General features: G+C 34.6%; 1 long non-coding RNA gene and 1 pseudogene across 1 annotated transcript; one reads left to right on the plus strand and one right to left on the minus strand.

The window, feature by feature from the left end:
* The first annotated feature begins 11,854 nt into the window (after positions 1 to 11,854).
* On the plus strand, positions 11,855 to 14,645 carry LOC132174183 (ankyrin repeat-containing protein BDA1-like; annotated as a pseudogene).
* Positions 14,646 to 18,335: 3,690 nt separating this feature from the next.
* LOC148586955 (uncharacterized) lies at positions 18,336 to 18,963 on the minus strand. The gene is made up of 3 exons (XR_015911671.1): positions 18,912 to 18,963; positions 18,747 to 18,804; positions 18,336 to 18,405 (listed from the first exon to the last, which is right to left on the minus strand). It is a non-coding gene; the product is annotated as an uncharacterized LOC148586955 (long non-coding RNA).
* Between the last annotated feature and the right edge of the window lie 4,253 nt (positions 18,964 to 23,216).

Consider the following 23,216-nt stretch of genomic DNA (forward strand, 5'->3'; position numbering starts at 1 on the left):
ACTCTATAAATAGAGTTTGATAATGAGAAGAACGTACGTCAAAAATACATTCTCTCATTATCACATTACTTTTGTTCTCCATTGGATATCCACCATAATGGGAGATTCCTACAAACAAAATCATACGTTTATATTATTCTATCAGGTGTGATGTCTTTTTACTTCACTTTATCCTATGCTTTCAACTGTTATCAAGAAGTGTATTATTTTAATTTCAGTTTTATCAAATTTCTCTTTGTAATCGAAGAGTTTATGAAATAGATAATTTCTTTTATATAATTATATTCTGACTCTCCTTTTAACGAAATACTTATAAAGTCTTAATTATACTCCAAAAAAATTATAACAAAAGCTCTCCATGGTCGTGGAGGGCCTTGGAGCCCATTCTGGCAGTCATGAGAATTAGAGAGCCTTTTTTCTACCTAATGAAAAAAGTGTTACAAGAAATCAAAATTTAAAAATTAAAAAATTAAAAAAAAAAAATTGGGTGAGCAGCGTGAGCTCTTTTTAACCATTGACAAATTTCTATTAACTTGTTTCTCACGCCCCGAATCCAGCTTCATAGTTGACTTTTGTTTAACTCGATAATTCCTACTATGGCACGAGCCAGCCTATGAATGTCGTCGAGGTCAATACATTGTTTATTAAGTTAAGCCGTTTGATTTAAACAATAATGTAGAATAAAAAATGGGCATAGAAGTACAATTTGGATATTTGTTATTTTGTCCCTGTTCTAATTTCAATCTTTTTTTTTTTTTAATATAATTTATATATTGTTTCAGACGGTCCATAAATAATCCCTCAAGCTTGGAACAAGCGGCGTAAATGCCTCTTTTTTCTTTTTCTTTTTTTTTTTAACAGTATAGTAAGGCTGAGACAAAGGGGGACCTCGAATTGTTATCTTAAAAACAAACACTAGCGTTATTTTTACAGCGTCCTTTTAAAAAAAATACCATAACCAAAAGAAACTAATAATGTGATACATCAATTTATATGATTCAGCTTATGACTTTTTTTTTTTTTTTTTGAAAGAAAATTGGATACTCTTCATTCATAGATGAAAAAATAATACAAGAGCATTCATTAGCTCTATAAACACTACAAAAAATTAAATTTTTTCTGACGGACGTTTTCTGACGTGTCAGGTAGTCTGACACGTCAGAAAACGTTCCTGACGGGGCCTTCCTGACGTGTTTCCCGCGTGAAGATTATAGGTGTCAGAAATAGAAAATTTCTAACGTGTTAAGTTTTAACCCGTCAGAAAAATTTCTGACATGTTAACTTGTGACACGTCAGAAATTTTACTGACGTGTTGAAATTTAACCTATCAGAAAATTTCTGACGTGTCAAATTTTGACACGTCAGTAAATAATTTTAATAAAAAAAATTCAGAAAAAAATTAAAAAAAAAAAAGAAAAATTAATTTTTTTTAATAATTTTAAATTTCCTGACGTGTCAATCTTTGACACGTCAGGAAATTTAAAATTATTAAAAAAAATTAATTTTTCTTTTTTTAATTTTTTCTGGATTTTTTTTAATTAAAAATATTTTTTTTATTTCTGGAACAGTAGTCTTCTCCGGTCCCCAGTTCTCCCTGATCTCTGCTGCTTCCTCCATTTTCACTCTCTCTCTCTCTCTCTCTTCTTTCTTCCATTTTCACTCTCTCTCTCTCTTCTTTCCTTCATTTTCAAAAACCCAAACCATAAAATCAATAAAAAATCAAAAAATAAACCTTTCGATCTTCTTCTCTTCAAATCAAAAATCAAAAATCTCTCAAATCAAATCAAAATAAACCAAATCAGAGCTTCTTCAAATCAAAAATCTCTCTTCTTTGATCCTCTTCTCTTCTCCTTTTTTTTTTTTTTTTTCTTTCTTCTGCTGCTTCGATCTCTTCTCCATCTTTTTTTTTTTTTTTTTCCTTTTCTTTTCTGCTGCTTCTCTGGATCTTCTGATCTTCTCCATCTTTTTTTTCTTTTTTTCTTTTCTTTTCTGCTGCTTCGTTCGATCTCTTCTCCTTCTTTTTTTTTTTTTTTTCTTTTCTTTTCTGCTGCTTCTCTGGATCTTCTGATCTTCTCCCATTTTTTCCTTTTTCTTCTTCTTCCTCAATCTTATTTTTCTCCTTTTCTTCTTCCCTTTAGAAGCTGGTGGCCGGATGTACAGAGAGAAGAGGCTAGGGAGATTGAGAGAGGAGAGAGAGAACTGTGTTTGGAAATAAAAGAAAAAGGATTAAAGAATATGAATATATAATAGAATTATAAAGGGAAAAGAAGAGGGAACGAAGATAGGGAAAAAGAGGGAAAAAGTTGAAAATCCCGCTTGTTTTTTGATATCAGGTTTCTGACGTGCTAAAATTAACACGTCAGAAATTTCTGACGTGTTAATTCTAGCACGTCAGAAAAGGTGAATATATATAATATAAATAAACCTAATATAAAAATTATTTATTTATTTATTTATTTCTGAAACATATAATATATATATATATATATAAAATAATTCCTGACGTGCCAAATATGGTGCGTCAGAAATTTTTTTTTTTTTTTTTTTGTCTTTTTTTGTCTTCATTATTTTTCTTCTCTCCCTTTCTTAATTAATTCATTCTTCTTCACTCCCTCTTTTTTTTTTTTTTTTGTCTCTCTGCACGTAGGCTTTAGTTCTTCTAATTTTTCTTTTTCCTTTTCTTTTTCCTCCCCCAAGTTCCAACACACCGTAGAGTGCAAGTACAGTACCCTGCAATTTTTTTTTTCCTTCTCTCTCTGCATGAAGGAGAAGAATAAAAAGATGAAAGAATTCATGAATATAATTAAGAAGAAAACCTAGCTATTTGGATGCAACGACAAATTCATTTCATGTTTGTTTGTTTTATCTCCAATTAAATAGTGTTTTTCAGTGAAAAAAAAAAGACATAGAGATAATTAGATTTTAATTTCTATACTAAGCGAAGGGATAGGAGAGAGACAGTGTTGGAAAAATAAATGAGGGGGAAGAATAAAAAGATGAAAAAAGCGGAGGGAAAATAAGAAGAGGAAAAAATTTCAAAATTTCGGTCTTTTTTTTTTTTTTTTTTTTTTTTCTTTTTCTGACGTGCAAGTATTTAGCACGTCAGAAAATTTCTGACGTGCTATATTTTAGCGCGTCAGAAAATATTTTCTGACGTGGCAAAAAATATGCACTGTTTGCCACGTCAGAAAATACCTATTTTTTTGTAGTGAAAGAAAGAGCATTAAGCTCTAAAAGAACAGTATTGGAAATACATGTAGGAGTCTCCTCAATCCACAAATTATCCCTTGATACCCTCGATGCCTCCTTCGCCAAGCCATGAGCCGCTTCATTAGCCTCTCGCTTAATATGGTTAATCTTCCATTGACGAAGGGATCTTAGAACTAGCTTGGTATCTTCCACTAAATGCCCATATCGAAGCCAATTTTGTTCTGTCTCCCCAATGGCCTTGACAACCAATAATGAATCGCCTTCCAAAATTACATCAAAAAAACCCAAATCTCGGCATAGTTCGGCTGCATGTAGAGCTGCCAAAGCTTCCCCAACAGTCGATTCATAAATTGCCCCAATGGTTTTATTTTTAGCTGCAAGCACTCGTCCACCTTCATCTCTGATAATGACGCCTATACCCATCCACGTCCTATCCGAAGATAGAGCAATATCCCAATTTGCCTTGTAAAATCCAAGTGGAGGAGCTTGCCGCTTCAATCCCGTCCCAACAATATTATCTACTACCAGGACCGATTCCTTAGCATTTGCCTGAGTGTATTGCGTCAGCCCCTCTCTTGCCAAATTTGCCACATTTGTTGGATATGAGAATTCACCCCCATGCACAACAGAATTGCGACGTTGCCAAATTCCTCTGGAAGTTATAGCGAAAAGATCCAGGTCCTTCCTATTCAGGCATAGCGCCATTTCTTCAAAAAAATTAATGAAATTACTGCAATTCCATTTGCACTTTTGAAGCTTGTGATTACTGGAACCCCAAACATCTTGTGCCGATGGACACGCCCATAATATGTGGTGTGCCGTTTCCTTCTCTTGACAGCAGAAAATGCACAACTCTTCATCAATGATTCCTCTTCTTTTCAGGTTATCTTTAGTGGGGAGGATATTCTTGCAAGCTCTCCATAAAAAAACTTTTGAAGAATTTGGTACCTTCAAGCTCCAGATGGTCTTCCATACCGCTTGACCTCTGCCTTGGTTGGAGCTCTCTCCTTTGTTCCTCTCTTGACGCTCCTTTTCAATATGATAAGCACTTTTGACGGAAAATTCTCCAAAACTAGTGCCATGCCATATCAGTTTATCCTTATGATGGTAGCTACTAATGGGAATATTACAAATGATCTCGGCCTCCTCAGCCCCAAAAATGTCCGGAATCAGTTTCTCATTCCACTTGACCGGATTTGCATCTAAAAGCTCCACAACCATTGCTTCTTCAGACAGAATTGTGCAGGGTGATTGGATTGAAAATGTCGTCAGTCTTGGAATCCACTTATCTTTCCAAATAGACACAGAACGCCCATCTCCAATTCTCCAAAAGATCCCTTCCCGAAATAGCTCCCGACCCGCGATAATACTACGCCAAGCATAAGAAGGCTTATTTCTGACCATGGCAGACATAAAAGATCCCCGGGGAAAATATTTTGCCGCAATAATCTTTGCCGCCAAGCTCTCCGGATTTTGCATAATTCTCCAGCTTTGTTTTGCCAGCATAGCTTTATTAAAACATATAATGTCTTTAAAACCCAATCCACCTTTAGATTTAGCTAAACTCATTTTATCCCAACTCATCCAATGAATTTTTTTTTTATTCTCAGAGTGCCCCCACCAGAATTGTTGCATCAATTTGTTCAACTCCTTACACGGCTCTTTTGGGAGCAAAAAGATGCTCATACAATACGTAGGAATTGCCTGCACCATCGCCTTTAATAAGACCTCCTTCCCCGCTTGAGAGAGGAAATTCGTCTTCCAATCGGTAACTCTCCTTTTCACCTTCTCCGTCAAAAAATGGAATTCCCTTACTCGAGATTTTCCCACAAGCGCAGGTAATCCTAAGTAAGTGTCATAACGTTGTGACGCCGGGATCCCCAAAAGAGACAACATACCATCACGTACAGGTTGAGCTGTATTTCTGCTAAAAAACACCGCAGCTTTGTCTTTATTCAACCATTGTCTTGACGCACGTTCGTAGGAGTCCAATAAATTCACCAAAATCCCCCAATCCTGCGGTGTAGCTTTACAGAAAAGTAGGCTATCATCCGCAAAAAATAGGTGATTTATCCGCATACCTCTCGGCGTCGTTGGGACCCCACCAAGTAATCCAGTACATTCTGCATGCTTTAACTGGGCGTTGAGAACGTCCACACAAAGAATAAATAGGTATGGCGAGAGAGGATCCCCCTGACGAATTCCTCTTGTTGGAGTGAATTTTCCCACTGGCTCACCGTTGATAAGGATGGAGTAATTCACTGTTGTAACACATTGGATTACCATGCCCACCCATTTGTTAGAGAAACCCATCTTTTTCATCACCTTTTCCAAAAACGACCACTCCATGCACCCGGTCGTACGCTTTGCTCATATAGAGTTTTAGTGCCATGTAACCCACACGACCGTACATCCTAGAATGCATAGTGTGCAGAGTTTCATAGGCCACTAAAATATTGTCTGAGATCAGTCAACCCGGTATGAAAGCAGATTAATTGCTTGATATAATATTAGGGAGTAGAATTTTCAACCTGTTCGCCAAAACCTTAGAAAGAATTTTATACAAAACATTGCATAAAGACATGGGTCGAAAATCTGATACCACAGAGGGGTTAGATTTTTTGGGAACAAGAGCAATGAAAGTGGACTTAATAGTTGGAAAAATAACACCAGATGAAAAAAAATATTGTAAAGCCGAAAATACCACCGTACCCACTACAGCCCAATTATCTTGAAAAAATCCAGCAGGAAAACCATCAGGTCCTGGGGATTTTAAAGGTGCCATTTGGCTTAGCGCCAAACTGACCTCTTCTATAGAAATCTCTCTCTCCAAATCAACATTCATCTGGTTCGTAATTCTCCTAGGCACCATCGCCAGAGCTTCTTCCACCCCTGAAGGACTTGATGTGGAGAGTAACCCCCGAAAATATGATAGAAAAGCTTCTGCGATAGACTCTGGAGAATCACATGTGATCCCCTCAGCATCAATTATGCTTGAAATTTTGTTGGCACGTCTCCTCTGAGTGGCACAAGCATGGAAATATTTGGAATTTTTATCCCCATGCTTGAGCCAATCTACTTTTGCCCGTTGTTGCCACTTCATCTCTTCCTCTTCCAATATGCCATTTGCCATCGATTGGAGATTTTTAATCTCATCTAGGTCCCATTCTTCCTCCTCACCCTGCAGCTCCAAGAGTTTAGTTGTAGTCTGTTTGAGGATATTTTCGGATTGGCTTTTATTCTCCTTCTTCCATTGGATAAGAGAATTTTTGCATTTCTCCAATTTATTCAAGACTGAATACCAAGCACCTCTGTTATTTTCTTTTACCCTCCACACCTTCTTAATCACTTCTTTGTGGGTTGTACATTTGTGCCAAGCTACCTCATACCGGAAAATGAATTTCTTTTTACGCCTTTGCGACGCATTTTTGTGAAAAGAAATCATTACTGGTGCATGATCCGAAGCACACACAGCCAACACTTCCACCCTACGGAAAGGGTACAATTCCTTCCATTCCTCATTTGCCAAAGCTCGATCCAAACGTTCCATCGTGAAATGCCCCGCTTGTTGACCGTTGCTCCAAGTAAATTTCGGCCCAACCAACCCAAGATCAACCAACCTACTCCCTTCAATAGCATCACGAAAGTCGTTCATTTGCCTTCTAGGTTGTCGGCGGACCCCAAATTTCTCCTCATCACTTAAGATTTCGTTATAGTCACCCATGCTCAACCACGCCAACGTCTGGTACGAGTAAGGTGTCATAGAAGAGCTTATGACTTATGTTCACATGATAAAACTTTAAAGCTCCATTAAACTCTTCTTTCTTTGAGTGAGTTTACAATATAGATGCTCATATATTTATAGGATAATCATGTTGGATATAAATATACTTATACTCTAGGGTTATTTTTTTAGCATATATCCTTAAAAAAATACCCTAACCGAGAGAAACTAATAATGTGAGACAGATTTACGTGATTTTATTTACGATGTGATAAAGCCCTAAGTAGCATTAAGCTCTTATTTTTCTGAGTGAGTTTACAATATAGCATGCTCGTATTTACAGGATAATTATAAAGGATATAAATAGACTTCTACTATAACTAGTTAGATTAGTTAGGTGAACATAATATAATAGTTTTCAACTGTGACTATTATTCTTGAATTCAATCATATATTCCAACAATAACATCTCTTGGCATTGCTTTCGTTAAATACCATAAAATTAGTGTGGCCAATTTATGTTATTTTTATGTAAATTAATAATTTTCTTCGTTTCTTTAAAAAGATTGTCGTGAAGTTTGGAAAAATTTATGACATTGCCAAAGAAACAACTTCAAAGATTGACACATACAATACAAACAACAATTTATTTTTCCTATAACATGATAGAAGATGCAAAACCGGGATCAAGGGCCAGTTTCTTACTTCAGGACATAAAACATTAAGTAAAAAGAAAAAGAAAAAATCTAATCTCTGAATAGCCGGAATAGATTGTTAAATAATTGATTAAGTGATTAAATTTACCTCTTTCTATAAGTTTAAGCTTTTGGGATAACTGGTAATTTAACATGGTGTCAGAGCTTAAAAGTACCAGATCGATCCTTGATTCTGTCAATTCACCCCTGAAGTGAAGTGTTAAAGTATTGATTAAATGTATATTAATTGCAATATATCCAACAATCAACCCCAAGCAAGTTCTAGATTTTATATTATGATTAAGCCTTTTGAGTTTTATATGTGGACGTAGGTCATATAGACCGAACCACGTAAAATATTTTGTCTATTTTTATTATTTCCGCATTTAATATTCATTGTATTATGAATTTTTTTTTATGGTATTAGAGCCACGGGCTTACGCCAGTGTTCAATCAAAATGGTCCTGTGGAGTCTTTTATTTCTTTTATTTTAGAGGTAATTACCTCTTCCCCATCAACTATAACACAATGTATATATATACACACACACGTTCGGAGAGCATTCTCAAGAACGACAAACTTTTTCGGGAAAAAGAAGACCATTTGTGCGTTGCTTTTTTTTTTTTATTTTGGGAAGAAAATAAGTTATTTCGTTTCTATAATACAAAAGACAAAAAAAAAATGACATTTTTTTAACCCTTAGATATAATGGACGACCATATTTAAAATTTTGAGAAACTCGAACTCTCTGAGAATTCGAGAAGATTGAAATCCAAAAAAGAAAAACAAAGAACAAATGACATTTTAAAGGAAGAAATATAGAAATAAGGCCCCGCTAAATCAGGCTCTTAATCCGCGTTCAATGTTAGGGTACGGAGCTTGGCCCGAACTATCACTCCATCAATAAAGGTTGAACTAGGCCGAATAAGGCTTTCAATTTATAAATCAATACAAGTATATTAACTACAAACTAGGAATAATCATAAAAACTTTAAATAGTTTTAGAAAATTAGAAAATTAGAAATTAATTTTAAAAGGTTTTAGAGAAGGCCGATACACTAGAGCGAGGAAAAATAGCGTCCAAAATTCGGTCAAAAAATCACTGAAAAGGATTTCTTCAAGGACAAGCCCACTTTTTTTTTTTTGGTACCTCCCATTCCCTACTAGCTTGCCATCTTTTTTCCTTTGTTTTTTTTTTTTTTCGTTAGTAACGGTGGTGTTATATGGCTATTAATATTCTATCGTTTGAACTTTGAACTTTTCCCAAGAAAAAGAAGAAACAAAGAAGCTAAGTACAGGAGCACATATCATTCCGAAACAACATTAGGGTGTTAATACTGCCCGCTAACCACTATAACCGCTAACCGCTAATCGTTTAACCGCTTAACCGTATTAATCGCTAATTGCCTAACCACTATAACCGCCTAGCGGTTAGCGGTTATTGAGTTTACTAACCGTAACTGCTAATCGCCTTTTTAAATAATATATTTTTATAATTATAATTATAAAAATATTTATACATATAACATAATCACTTGATCATTAAATCACAATTTTTTTAAAAAATAATTAAATCACAATTTGAGTATTAATATATTATCACTATAATTTATATGATTATAGCACATGATTAATCATTAAATCATTTGATTATATAACAACAAATTATACGTATATAATATGACATAACTCATTAGTATACCAATTCATACTAATACAACAATTAAGTATCTAGAGACTTATTTTCAATGTATGTTATAAACTTGTAAGTCTATATATGTTATAAGTCTATATAAGTCTACATATGCATATGAATAATATAAATGTATAATATCAATACTTAATCATATGATTAAATGGCAATTCAAATATTTTATTAAAGACTTCAAATGAATCATATTATTAATGTACAATGATGATGTGATTCGTACAATATCAAATTAAGTAATTGACATCGGATTAAACAATGTGTTACTTATAATATGTTATCATATTATAATTTGTTACTTATAATAACAAATTATACATATATAATATGATATAACTCATTAGTATACCAATTCATACTAATACAACAATTAAGTATCTAGAAACTTATTTCCAATGTATGTCATAAACTTATAAGTTTATATATGTTATAAGTCTATATAAGTCTACATATGCATATGAATAATATAGATGTATAATATTAATACTTAATCATATGATTCAATAACAATTAAAATATTTTTTTCAAGACTTCAAGTGAATCATATTATTAATGTACAATGATGATGTGATTCGTATAATATCAAATTACGTAATTGACATTGGATTAAACAATGTGTTACTTATAAATACAATTTAAGTATTAATGTATTATCATTATAATTTTAGTAATTTATATATTATCACTACTATAATTGATATGATTATATCACATGATAAATTGATCATTAAATCATATGATTATATAATAATAAATAATACATATATAATATATAATCATATGACGCTAAAAAAAAAACCCAAAAAAAAAAAAAACCCAAAAATGCCTAAAAAGCCTAAAATTAAGAAAGCCCAAAAAGCCAAAAAAAAAAAAAAAAAAAAAAAAAAGCCCAATTTTGAAAAAACGGTTAGCGGGCGGTTATCTATTTCACTAACCGCTAGGCGGTTAGCTGTTGCAGTTAGTGAAATCTACTAACCGCTAAGGCGGTTACGGTTGGCAATAACCGCTAACCGTAACCGCCTTGACAGTCTCATTAAACACGTTGCTTCAATGATGTGCGTACACTACTATACGGCCAATCTTCTTGTGTTTTAAAAGCATTTCCTTTAGTTGGATCCTCAGCCCACATGACATGCTTATTATAGCAATACTTTGATTTGCCTCTCCGCTGAAGTCTCCAGAGGTTTCCTTTTTCTTTTTTTCCTCGGCACACGTGCTTATTGGAATACTTCCTGCCTCTCCACTCAAGTCTCTCCAGAGGATCCCTTTTTCTTTTCTTCCTTTTTCTTTCATTTGTGTACTTCTGGATTCCTATAGGCATATCTGTATGGATTAACCGATCAACTTCTAGCTAATGGATTTGGGGGATTTTTTTTTTTCTTGAAAGGTTGGTATTTGTAAAAATAATATCGTTTTTTCATTTCTTGAACTTGTGTCTTTTATGCTGCATGCATGAGTATCAAAAAGAAAACAAAAGAAGGTTACATTGAACGGACTATATATATATACCTTCTTTTGTTTTCTTTTTGAATATATATATATATATATATATATATATATATATATATAAGAGAAGTACTAGAGAGGCAAACAAATGAACTCAAAAAAATTTTCAAACTGGTGTGGCAAAGGTTTTTAAATTAAAAAAATATAATTCTCTCACCTTTGTCTATCACTCACGGTCTGCCACATCAATTTGAAAATTTTTCTGAGTTCATTTGTTTGGCTCTCTGATACTTCTCTCTTAAATGTTTAAATACATGTAAAAAAACATTACATGTCATCACGCGCAGAACTAGAGTTTTAGGTTTGAGGGGCAAAACTATTTTAAAAAAAAAAAAAATTGGAACCAAAAAAAAATGTTTTTAAAGATATATTTAAAAAAATAAAAATAAAATAAAATTTAAAATTTTGGAGAGACCACATGCAGCCCCAAACTCCACCTAGGACCCCTGCATGTCATGACCATGGTGTTCATGTGTCAAGAACAGTATTAGATTATAAAATAAAATTTTAAAAAGCATTATATTGACCAGAAACGTTTCTATATATAAATAGCATTGGCTTATAAAAATACTTTCGTAGAGGATCCGAACTCCGAAGTCTCCTTCACTAGGAAAGAAAAAAGATTTCTATCTTTTTTAATCATCTCATTCAGACTTTATTGATTATAGTATTATACAATAATATATTAGCCAATTAGTTTTTGCTGACAAAGACGCTAAAAAAAATTTTCTAAGCCAACAAATGCAAATGTGGACAAAAAGATTGAATATGTAAACAAATAAATCACAGTACCTCTGACCCGCCAGACAAGCCCAAGCGCACGGACGTCCTTTACGCTTCATTGTTGGGAAACAACGTAAAACTCGTTGCTTGAGTGACGTGTGCAGATGTACATGATCCAAATCCTATAAATATATATGGAGGTCGACGCCATTAATCTTGTCATTTCTGCATTATAAAGCTTTAAAGCCATCTCCTTTACAGAGTTTGGGGGATATCACTACCTTGGGAATGGATCAGAGTTTGAGTGATGCTGCTAACCAAGGAAGCATTGATGCATTGTATGCATTGATACAAGAAGATGCAAATGTTTTGGACAGAATCAATAAGATTCCATTTATTGAGACTCCTTTACATACAGCTGCAGCTGCCGGGCAAACCCAATTTGTTATGGAAATTATGAGATTAAAGTCTTCATTTACTCGGAAGCTTAATCAAGATGGCTTCACCCCAATGCACCTTGCTTTACAAAATAAGCAAACCCAAGTGGCCCTCCTGCTACTTGATGTTGATGAAGACCTTGTTTGTGTCCAAGGAAGGGAGGGTGTGACTCCTTTGCATTACGTAGCTGAAATAGGAAATATTCATCTTTTGGCCGAATTTTTAAAAGCATGCCCCAAATCTATTGAATATGTAACGGTTCGAAGAGAGACTGTCCTGCATATTGCCCTCAAATACGACATGCTCGATGCTTTTCGGCTCCTGTTGGGATGGCTTCAGCGGGCCTGGTTTAGAAATGCCTCAGTGTGGGAGAAGAAGTTGCTCAACTGGCAGGACGAGGAAGGCAACACTTTGTTGCACATTGCAGTATTCAAAAATCAACTCCACGTAAGTTGTCTCCACTCATGTTTTCTACTAAAGAGACCGAATAGATTGGTACGTACAATGAAGGTATATACATCTTAACATGCAAAGGGTTACTGTAATGATTTAATTACAGAAATATGCGAAAATTTGTCTTCCAATGATTTTACTTCAATTTCTGGTTGGGATATTTTGTGTTTTGTGTTTTGTTTTTGTTTTTTTTTTTTTTTTTGGGAAACTTCACTTTGGTCCTCTGAACTTCTAGCGGATTTTACAAACCCCCTTAAACTTTCAAATCTCTTACTTTAGACTCCTAAACTTTCAATTTCTATCACTTTGGACCTTTTTGTTGGTTTTCAACGTTAAACTCAAACGGTTTAACATTTTATGGCTATTATACCCTCACCCAGTCCACTTGAAATTTTGAAAACACCCCAAAACTACAGCACCCACCCCAGCCCTAAATGGCATCGTTTATGGCATTAAAATTATTTTAAAAAAAAAAAAAGAAAAAAGAAAAGGCAAAATATTAAAAAAAGAAAAGAAAAGAAAAGAAAATTGGGATGGGTTTTGGGCTTTTAGGGGTAGCCCAACCACCCCTAAGGCCTGGGTGTGGTTTCGGCCACCCCCATACCGGCCGTAGGGGGTGGCCGAAACCACCCCCAGGCCCTTGGGTGTGGTCCGGCCATCCAAAAAAGCCTGAAACCCATTTAGTGAATGGTTATTTTTTATTTATTTTTTTTTTATTATTTTTTTTTTTTTGGGCCTTTTGGGGGTGGACGGACCACCCCCTTGGGCATGGCGGTGGTTCGACCACCCCCAAATCAGCCATGGGGTGGCTCCAGCCACCCCGATTTTCTTCTCTTTTTTTTAATTTTTTAATTTTGCCTTTTCTTTTTCCTTTCTTTTTTTTTTTAAATAAATAATTTTAATGCCCAAAACGACATCGTTTTGGGCTGGGTGGGTGTTGTAGTTTTTGAGCCCAAAACAATGTAGTTTCCGGGTGAGGGTATAATGGACATAAAAAGTCAAATCGTTTGAGTTTAACGTTGAAAACTAACAGAGGGGTCCAAAGTGATAGAAATTGAAATTCCGGAGGTGTAAAGTAAGAGATTTGAAAGTTCAGGGGGTTTGTAAAATCGGCTAGAAGTTTAGGAAGTCAAAGTGAAGTTTTCCATTTTTTTTTTTAATCTCCTTAATTGATATCATTTGCTTTTATTTTTGTTTTGTTTTGTTTTGTTTTGTTTTTCTTCTTTTTTTCCAAGTTTGCTTTAGCATTTGGGGGCTGGGGTTGAATAGTAGATATATATAGGCTATTATGCATTGATGAGATCATGATTGTGCATCTTTATATATATATCTTGCAGATTGTGCGACTGTTATTGAATTTTAGGTCCTTCTTCCATTGTAAAGTTGATATAAGTGCCAAGAATTCAGAGGGTTTTACAGCATTTGACATGTTACAAAGGCACACACGGGACAAGCACACCCAACAGATGAAGGACATGCTATGTCGTGCCAGATGTTTTAATATGTTGCATCTTCCGAGAATTGAGTCTTTGCAGATTACTTGAAATCTCCTGTCAGATTTGACGAGAAGATATACATATTATTCCTCCGTCAAAGAACAAAAATCACAAATGATACGCGCAATATTTTGTTGGTGGTTTCTGCGTTGCTTGTAACAGTCACCTTCCAAGCAACAGTAAACCCTCCCGGAGGAGTTTGGCAAGAGGACTACTTTCCTACGACCAATAACTCCAATAGTATTACCCCGACCACTGATAATAGTGAATACAATCCAAACCCACACTTTGCGGGCACAGTAATCATGGGTTTAACCAGTTTCCTTATACTTGCGGTTTTAAATCTGACATCCTTTTGTGTAACGGTCTTTACAATATTTCTCCTCCTCCCTGGTGGTTTTAGAAGTGGATTGTTCAGCATACCCCTTTATATCCTCTCTCTGTGTTTTATCATGTCATTATGGATCACAGCTCTAGTAAACATTGATGGAGGTCCTCTGACGCATTTTTATTTCCTTTTTTCTCCTCTGCTGATTGTGTGTTTGGAAGGCATTGTGAGGTTGAGACGAAGAAAACTTGTCCAGGCCTTTCTTCCGAAAGCAAAATTGCTTGACCCAACTCTTACATTGATCAGTGGGATTTCGCTTATTCCCCCAGCGGGGAAAGTAATCATGGATGAATCCTCTCTCTAGCAACAACCTATTTTTAGTAGTCTGTGTTTTGTTACAACATCATTTTGCGTAATAATCTATCTCCATTCTCCTTCCATGGACTCTTGTTAGTCTTTATTGCTTCATACCCATGAATATGATTCTCCTCCTTTAATAAACGTTGGTAGTGATCAAGTTTGTCCTGCTTTCGTTGCTTCTGATTGTCACTTTGTTCAAGATACATAAAGAACATGTATGGGATCCTTCTGGCCCAAAATTTACATTGGATCGGTGATATTAGACTACATGAAAGTGAGGTGCGAGCTAAGCAGTTGGTTATCTAGCCCGTTCGTGAAAGAAGAATTCATGGAAAAAATTAGGGAAAGTATCAAAATTATTTCCCATTCTTTCACCTTTTATCAAGAAGCTTATTGTATTTAATTTCAGCTCTGTAATTGAAGACTTCATCAAATAGATAATTTCTTTTATATTCTGTCTCTTCTTCTGACAAAATACTTGCAGCATTAATTATACTCCAAAAAAATATATATATCATAATATCTGTTATGGTTGTGGATGGCCATGGTGGTTGGTAAGAAATTGAAGGAAAACGAATTACGAAAATGCTTGGTAGTTGGTTCAAGCATAAGCATTTTCTCTGCCGGGCCTTGATTTAAAAAAGACGGGCTTGGCCCAAGCTGATAGGCCATAAATAAAGGCCTGGCTAGGCGTGAGAACAGGCCCTCAATATGCCCTCAATATGGTCTGGCTCAGCCCAACCAGGTTTTTGGCTTTCAATCATCTAACTTTTTAAATAATTACAAAAATATAATTAGAAATAACTTATAGATAATTGTAAGTAATTATATTAACTAAAAATAAAAATTTTAAATTGTTTTATAAAATTAGAAATCAATAAAAAAAAAAAAAATTATAAATCGTTATAGATATGGATTCAAAAATAATTTATAGAAAAATTTTAAAAAATAAAAATAAAAATAATAAACTAGTATAAATAAATATCTGTAACTATATATATAGAAATTTATGGGTGTAACTCATCTCATAAAATTGGTTCTATAAGAGAGGATTGATCATTCCTTATAAACATGCCCAAGGTCTTGTCCACAAGTAATGTGAGATTATTCCTCAATACCCTCCTTCACATGTTGACCGATATTTTTCTTGGTCCTTGCCACGGGGTAAGTAATGTGAACCCCATTTATCTTGTGGTAGGCTCTGATACCGTAAAAAAATTTATGGGCGTAACTCATTTTATAAAATCAATTTTATAAGAGATAATTACATATTCCTTATAAACATGCTCAAAATTTTACTCACAAATAATATGGGATTATTCCTAAACTGACAACATATGCACGTACCGCAACAAACACGAGAATGCAAATTAGTTTCCATCTATAGCTTATTTTAGTTCCATGCAGCACATGTCACATCAATGCTATTCGGCCTCGTGCACAGCTTGCCCCCCAGCTGACTTGGTTTCAACAGAACTTCAAGTCCTCATCATGACATGGATTCTAAAGGAGATAAGATTAGAATTAGTATTGAGGTATAATAAAGACTTAATTTTTAGTGTGAAGAGAAATATTATTCTGAATTCTAAAGTGTCCATCTCTTTTTATATATATATATATATATATGTATACTAGTGGGAAGTCACGTGCTTAATTCCTTGCAATTGGAATTGGTGTGATAGCATAACATATTAACATTACAAAAGTAGAAAGGGGCAAAAAAAACTCTCAAGTAAAATCAGCCATTTATCGAGGTGCTATTTGCCGGGACTCAAATGGGATAATCATAAAGTCTATTTCTCAATTTATGTGACACAAGGTATGGGAAGCTTTGGCTAATTCACTTGTAATTTCTTTGTAACACCCCCTTCCCGTAGTAAGGAGATATGGATTTCTCATGAGGTTATAATAATTCTATAAACAAAAATATTCCATAATATCATAGTTTCATAATAATATTACAACACATCAAATAAACTTCAAACTTTATTCTATTCCTGCTGGAAGTTGCTTCTGTCTTTAGTTTCCTTGGCCTATAGCATCATTAATGACTTCACCTGGGTTGTTTTTTTTATAAAATTGTAAAAGAGAAAGAGAAAGCAAGTGAGTCGCATACTCAGTGAATAGAAACATCATATTGTATGTAAAATGGAAAATGTTTTTATGTACCAAAAATTACATCATTAAGTCTCACTCTATCTCACGCCTCAGACTCTCACGCTCTCTCTGATTATCTCTAATTCCCTATGAACTAAAAACATCATATAAATAATGTTACTCTCATGTTCTCTCACTGTCGGCAGCACATATATAACTATAAAGTCATACAATTATTCAATAAGATGCATGTCCCTTCTTTATTATATATATATATGAAGCACACAAAAGCAAACTAACTTTCCCTCTTGATCTCTTTGATACACCAGCTTCAAACAAAACCCACCAAAAAAATTGTCAAAAAGTGTTGTAACTCACTCTCAGGATTCCTAGATCTCTTTGATACACCTCTATTTCAAACAAACCACACCCCCCCCCCCCCCCCCCCCCCAAAAAAAAAAAAGGTCAAAAACCCATAGAAACCCAACAAAAAAATCATCAAGCACATAAATAAACACTACAAAAAGAGAAATCATTTTATTTTTTATTTTTATTATGAATCCTTACAAAAATAAACACTACAAAAAAGCAATCAATTTTTTTTTTTATGGATCAATCAAAGAATCGCATCAAATCTCTGCTAAGCACATGTTCCAAAACTGAAGCATACAAAAGCAAACTAACAAAAAAAAATCCACACCGTGGCAGTAACTAAACATAAATTACAAGAAACTCATAACCACAATAATTTTTTTAAAAAAATAATAATAATAATTTGTAACTCCATATGACGTGTAGAATTTATGAACATTGATAATGCATAATGCCGCGACCTAATTTTTTGATAAAGAAACGAAAGAAACACAAATTTAAATTGAAAAATAATCACAATGCAAGAGATTTGATTTGTGCATATATTGTCACTTACTAGCTCCTTATTAATTCCAGTACCCGCTCATATTCAATATATAGCGGTAAGACAATCCACTACAAAGAATGCTAAAAGAAAAACAATCAAACAATTTCAAGTATCTTTTTTTGTTTTTTGTTAGAACTTCCACGTGCAGTAACAACATGCCTTAATATGCAGCAGTCCAAACAGTAACAGTATATAGTGGAATTGCACCAAAATACACATACAGTATTTCAAGGGTATTAAAAATAAACATCATTTAACTTACCAAAAAAGCCTGCAAACTTAAGATGCGCCAACATTACTCCACAGCTTCATCCCAAGAACTCTTATCACACCCATCCACGTTAATATCTCATATTAAGCAACATGTTTCACTAGCGTCATCTAATAAACTTCAAAGTATTTCATGATAGCAAACCTCAGCCACACCATGTGCACCAACTATGGAGCGCACACAATTGGCAGTTACCCCATCCCATAGCCGAACAGCACCATCTTTAGATGCTGTAACATACATGCCACCTGTAGATGAATACCTAACCTGCATGACCATATAGATGGAATTGATTGCTTTAATGACCTTGACTTTATCCGTGAAATGTGGAAATATGATCCTTCCAAGTGCGAAAGAGAATGGGAATAGACCATGCCTGATTTATGGCTCCATTAGCATCAATTTCTGGCGCATTTGCAGATAGATAGCACTGAAAGGTATTGACATCGTACAAGTGTGGGATTGAATGATCAGTTCCTGTGATTTTTTCCCCCGACAAATTAAGGTGACACATGATCAGAATTCCAGTAATAGCACTAAATTCCATTCACATATATCCTACAAAGAATTTGTACTACTTTCTGTGTACATGAAGCTAATAATCTATACAGAAATTCATTAAAATTTTGTGACAGCATCAGAAATTTTTGTGTAGTCTACCACTATAGTTCATTGTTAATCAGCTCAACTGCACATGCTTTTTCTTAACATTTCAATAAAGCACCAACTAACACATGCCATAAATGTTACACAGGTCCAAAAAAGATGTACTTACCACCTATATATTTAGGGATGAAAAATGTAAAGACCATTATTACCTGCTAAAAGAAAATCTCCAGAAGGATGAAAAGATACAGAACGCACATTGTGTGTATCCTGCAATGTTACACATAAAAATTATGAAGAGAATATTAATCTATACTCATATTATAAATTCTGCTGCCAAGTTCAAGAATAAGCTTCCATAAAATTACAAGCAAGACCTGTATAACTCTGAATGCTCTCTTTGCAGTCATTTTGGAGAAATCAAAGAACCTGGAAAAGTAACAGTGAGTGAGTGATGCATAACAAATTCCAAGTCAACTACTGCTTTTAGAGAAACAAAGATTGAAGTGTTTAAGCAGCTTATCAACAGATCTAAAAGGAGAGAGGAAATGTATTATAGATAAAATTGTGAAAGCAGTATCAATGAATCAAGACTAAAGTAAAATCATATTGTGTTAAGAGCGAATATTTGATGATTAAACAAAAGAATTCCATACTTTGTAGTGTGATCTTTGGCCCCAGATATCAGAACTGTATTTTGAGGATGGAAATCCAAGTCATTTATTGGCTGCAATTGTATTAGAAAAGCATTAGACAATATATGGGCAGAGACAGAGACATCCTCTGATCATCTTCCAACAAAAAAGAAAAGAAAAGAAAAGAAAAGAAAAGAAAAACGGTAAAACGGCTAAAATTCATTTAAGTTTATCCAAATTTATAAGAACAAACTTGATCCAACCATTACTGTGCCAATCTCAACTAAGCCTAATTCACATCTTTCAGAAATTATGCACAGATAAGAATTTGAAAAATTTCGGATGTATGATGTTTTTGTGATGGGTAATCTTATTAAAAAGTACCAATAAATGACAAACAAAATACTTTTTGAACCATTTCACACAGCCATTGGTACTATGCAACAGCTAGGTAACCAAGATTGATTTTTACTTGTATATCTGGTCATAAAATGTCTGTATGACAGGTCGCACATGACCATCTCTTGCATCTGGCAGCAGCATTTGCTTAATTTTTGCAACCTGTAAGATAAAATGGCAAACTGTGAGTAAAAGCTCAAGGAGAAGAAAGAGCCGATCAGATTGATTTTTGGGCTGATTTTTTTCGTACTCTTGTACTCTTTCTCTGTAGCAACAAAGAGGCTGACAAGAAATTAAAAAAAAAAAAAAATTGCTCTGCCTTTTCTCCTCCATTTCTTCTCTGAATCCAAATCGTTCCAGGTTGATTTTTTTTTTTTTACTCCTTTCTGCTCCATTCCTTCTCTGAATACAAAATCGTTTAGGTAGATTTTGTTTTTGACTTCTGCACATTTCTGCAACTAAAAAAAAAAAAAAATCGGTCTTCTTTCTTGCCCATTCCTTCTGAACTTGAATCTCGCCAGGAACCCATTCCTGAAACTTCCTTCTTAAAAGACCAAAAAATCATCTCTCAAACTTTGGCTCTTTACCTACTCAGAGGGCAAAATGGTAATTTAAATGTAAAAGACAAAAATATCCGGACAACTTTTTAAATTCATTAGATGCAGGAAGGGCAAATTAGTAGTTTTGCAATCTAAAAAAATGTCAAAAGACAAAAATAACCTTATCTAACTAAATCATGAAGAATAAAGAACAAGGATAAAATAATAAATTCTAAGTACAAAAGAAAATCTACTGTTTGGAAGTCATTCCCACTTTTTATATATCTTTAAGTAAAGATATATAGGAGATTAGGCCTGGGTATCGGTCAAAACGGTCCGGTTAAGGACCTTATCGGTTATTAACCGATAATTTTCGGTTAAACGGTTTATTAACCGATACCGAACCAATAAGAATTTTAACCGATAATTTCGGTTAAAACGGTACACGGTTAAACGGTCCGGTTAAACCGGTTAACCGATTTAACCGAGAGCTTTATATTGATTTATTTTGTTGGGTCAAAAACAAAAAATGAGTTTTTTTGACTTTTGAGAGCCCAAATACTTTTTGTTGGGCTAAAATAATTTATTAAAAATGAGTTGTTTTAGGGACCAAATACTTTTTGTTGGGATCCAAATATTTGTTTTTTGGGCTAAAAATTGAAGCTTTTTTATATTGATCCACTTCAACTTTTTTTTTTTTTTTTTTAATATTATAAAATACATTTTTCCAAAGCAAATGGACTAATTAACATAATGAATGCTAATTAGACTAGCAAAACTAGTTAATGAAAAATGCTTTTACCAAAGGCAAAGAAATCTCATCAAATGCCATCACTTAAAAAAAAAACATCAAACCTACCCAAACCCAAACCCAAATTAAAATAAAATTCATTAATGAATAATAAACAAAGTATTAACTAATTAAAGTCACTTAGCCAAAGGAAAATAAGTCATCGGCAACACCATTACACAAATTCGAAAACCTGTGTCACTTGTGGGAATTTGGAAACCTCTCTAAAAGACTAAACGGCGCCGTTTTGGGACTAGGACTTAAAAAAAATAAAAAAAATAAAAAAAAAATCCGGTTTCTTATCGGTTAACCGGTTAACCGATAAGAACCGCTTAACCGGACCGGACCGGACCGGACCGAATTCCGGTATACTTTTTTTAACCGATAAGGATATCGGCATATCGGCTACGGTTTATATCGGTTCGGTCGAAGCCGGTAGACGGCCGGTTAAACGGTAACGGTTAATTTGCCCACCCCTATAGGAGATGGACACTTTAGAATTCGGAATATATATATTAAAAAAAAAAAAAAAAAGTGGATGTTGTTGAGGTTTAACAATGTCACTCTACTCACTTAGACGACTCTTATAACATGCCTTGCAGTGAGCGATTTTGAATGCCATAAAAGGATTTGACTTCTCTCACTGGATACTAATTAGTTTTTAGGTGAAATGGTCAAAGGCCTGATCCAACAAATGGTATCAGAGCCAGAATCATGGGATCGAGAATTCGATTTCGAACGCCATAAAATGATTTAGCTTCTCTCACTGGACACCAATTAGTTTTTAAATGAGATGGTCAAAGGCCAAATCTAACATATGTGAATGCGACACTTCAACAAAAATGTTAAAAAATTAATGAACACTTAATAATGTTAAGTAGCATTTCTCTTGTCTCCAAGAGGTAATTCAATCAACTAGGACCACGCCTAATGAAATGGAGATCAATAGTTTGAATTCTCCTCTCCTTTCTTGTGTGAACTTGTAAAAAAATTTTAAAAAAAAAAATAAAAAAAAAGTAGCATTTCTCTTAAAAACATATATTTTGATGCTGAATTTTCTTGGTCTTTTTTTATTTAATTCAAGTCCTCAAAGCTGTATTATCTTGGGGGTTGTTTGTTAACCCCTCTTGTACTGTAGCCTTTTCCACGGCACTGTAGCTTCAACTCGGCGCCGAAGACAATTGAGAAAAGCAGTCAAACTGCACGCTGCACGCTGACTATTTTACCCCTTTCTTATGCTAGTCAATGACTATCTTGTCCCTTCAAAACGCCCACACAAAAAGCTTGCTGAAATTTCTCCCCCCCAACTCACAACACAGCGTGTAGTTTCCCCAATACCAGCAACACTCACCCCTTCACAAAAAATATACCCAAATTTTTTCCCCCCCATCTCACAGCACAGTGAGAAGCTTCATCTTCCCCAGCAACACCCACTCCTTCCTCCTCCTTCCATCTCCTTCCTCTTTCTGCCATTCTCTTTCTCTTTCCCCTATTCTCTGTGAATCGTTTATATAGGAAGAAATGACGATTTGCAAAAGAAGGGAAAAATAGATTGGGGACGAGGAACAGTGCCTCCGAGAGGGAGCTCAGAGCTTGGGGATGAGGGAGCTCAGAGTTCGTTTGTGTGGAAAAACAAATGAGGGAGGAGGGAGAGGATGAAATGACGAATTGCGGAAGAGGGGAGTTTTGAGGGAGCTTGGGGACGATGAACAGTGCCAGCGAGAGGGAACTCAGACCTTGGGGATGAGGGAGCGTGAAGAGTCCTTGGTTTTCTATTTTTCTAATATATGGGCTTATTTGTCATTTACCCCATTGGTTCTCCAACACAACAAGCGCAGCAGGTGGGGGCCTTCGGTCAATCTATAGTGTCCTGGGTTTTGGGGTTCGTGCTGGCATTTGCCAAACACCCCCTTGGTCTTTCTTTATTTAACTCAAGTCCTCGACACTGGATTTTCTTGGTCTTTTTTTATTTAATTCAAATCCTCAGATTTTCTTGGTCTTTCTTTATTTAATTCAAGTCCTCGACGCTATATTTTCTTGGTCTTTCTTTATTTAACTCAAGTCCTCGACGCTCGATTTTCTTGGTCTTTTTTTATTTAATTCAAATCCTCTGATTTTCTTGGTCTTTCTTTATTTAATTCAAGTCCTCTACTGATTGCCAAGAGAAACAAAACAAAACAAAAAAATGGAAAGTCCTCTATGATCTTTTACAATTTTAAAGAAATTGTAGATTTTCATATTGTAACTTCTAAGCATCGAAATGTTTGAAAAATAAAATATGTTAAAAAATGTGGCATATTATTAAGGCAACTATAGAAA

This window comes from Corylus avellana, chromosome 3, assembly GCF_965113065.1.
Source record: "Corylus avellana chromosome 3, dhCorAvel1.hap1.2, whole genome shotgun sequence".
In the NCBI taxonomy this organism is placed as follows: Eukaryota; Viridiplantae; Streptophyta; class Magnoliopsida; order Fagales; family Betulaceae; genus Corylus; species Corylus avellana.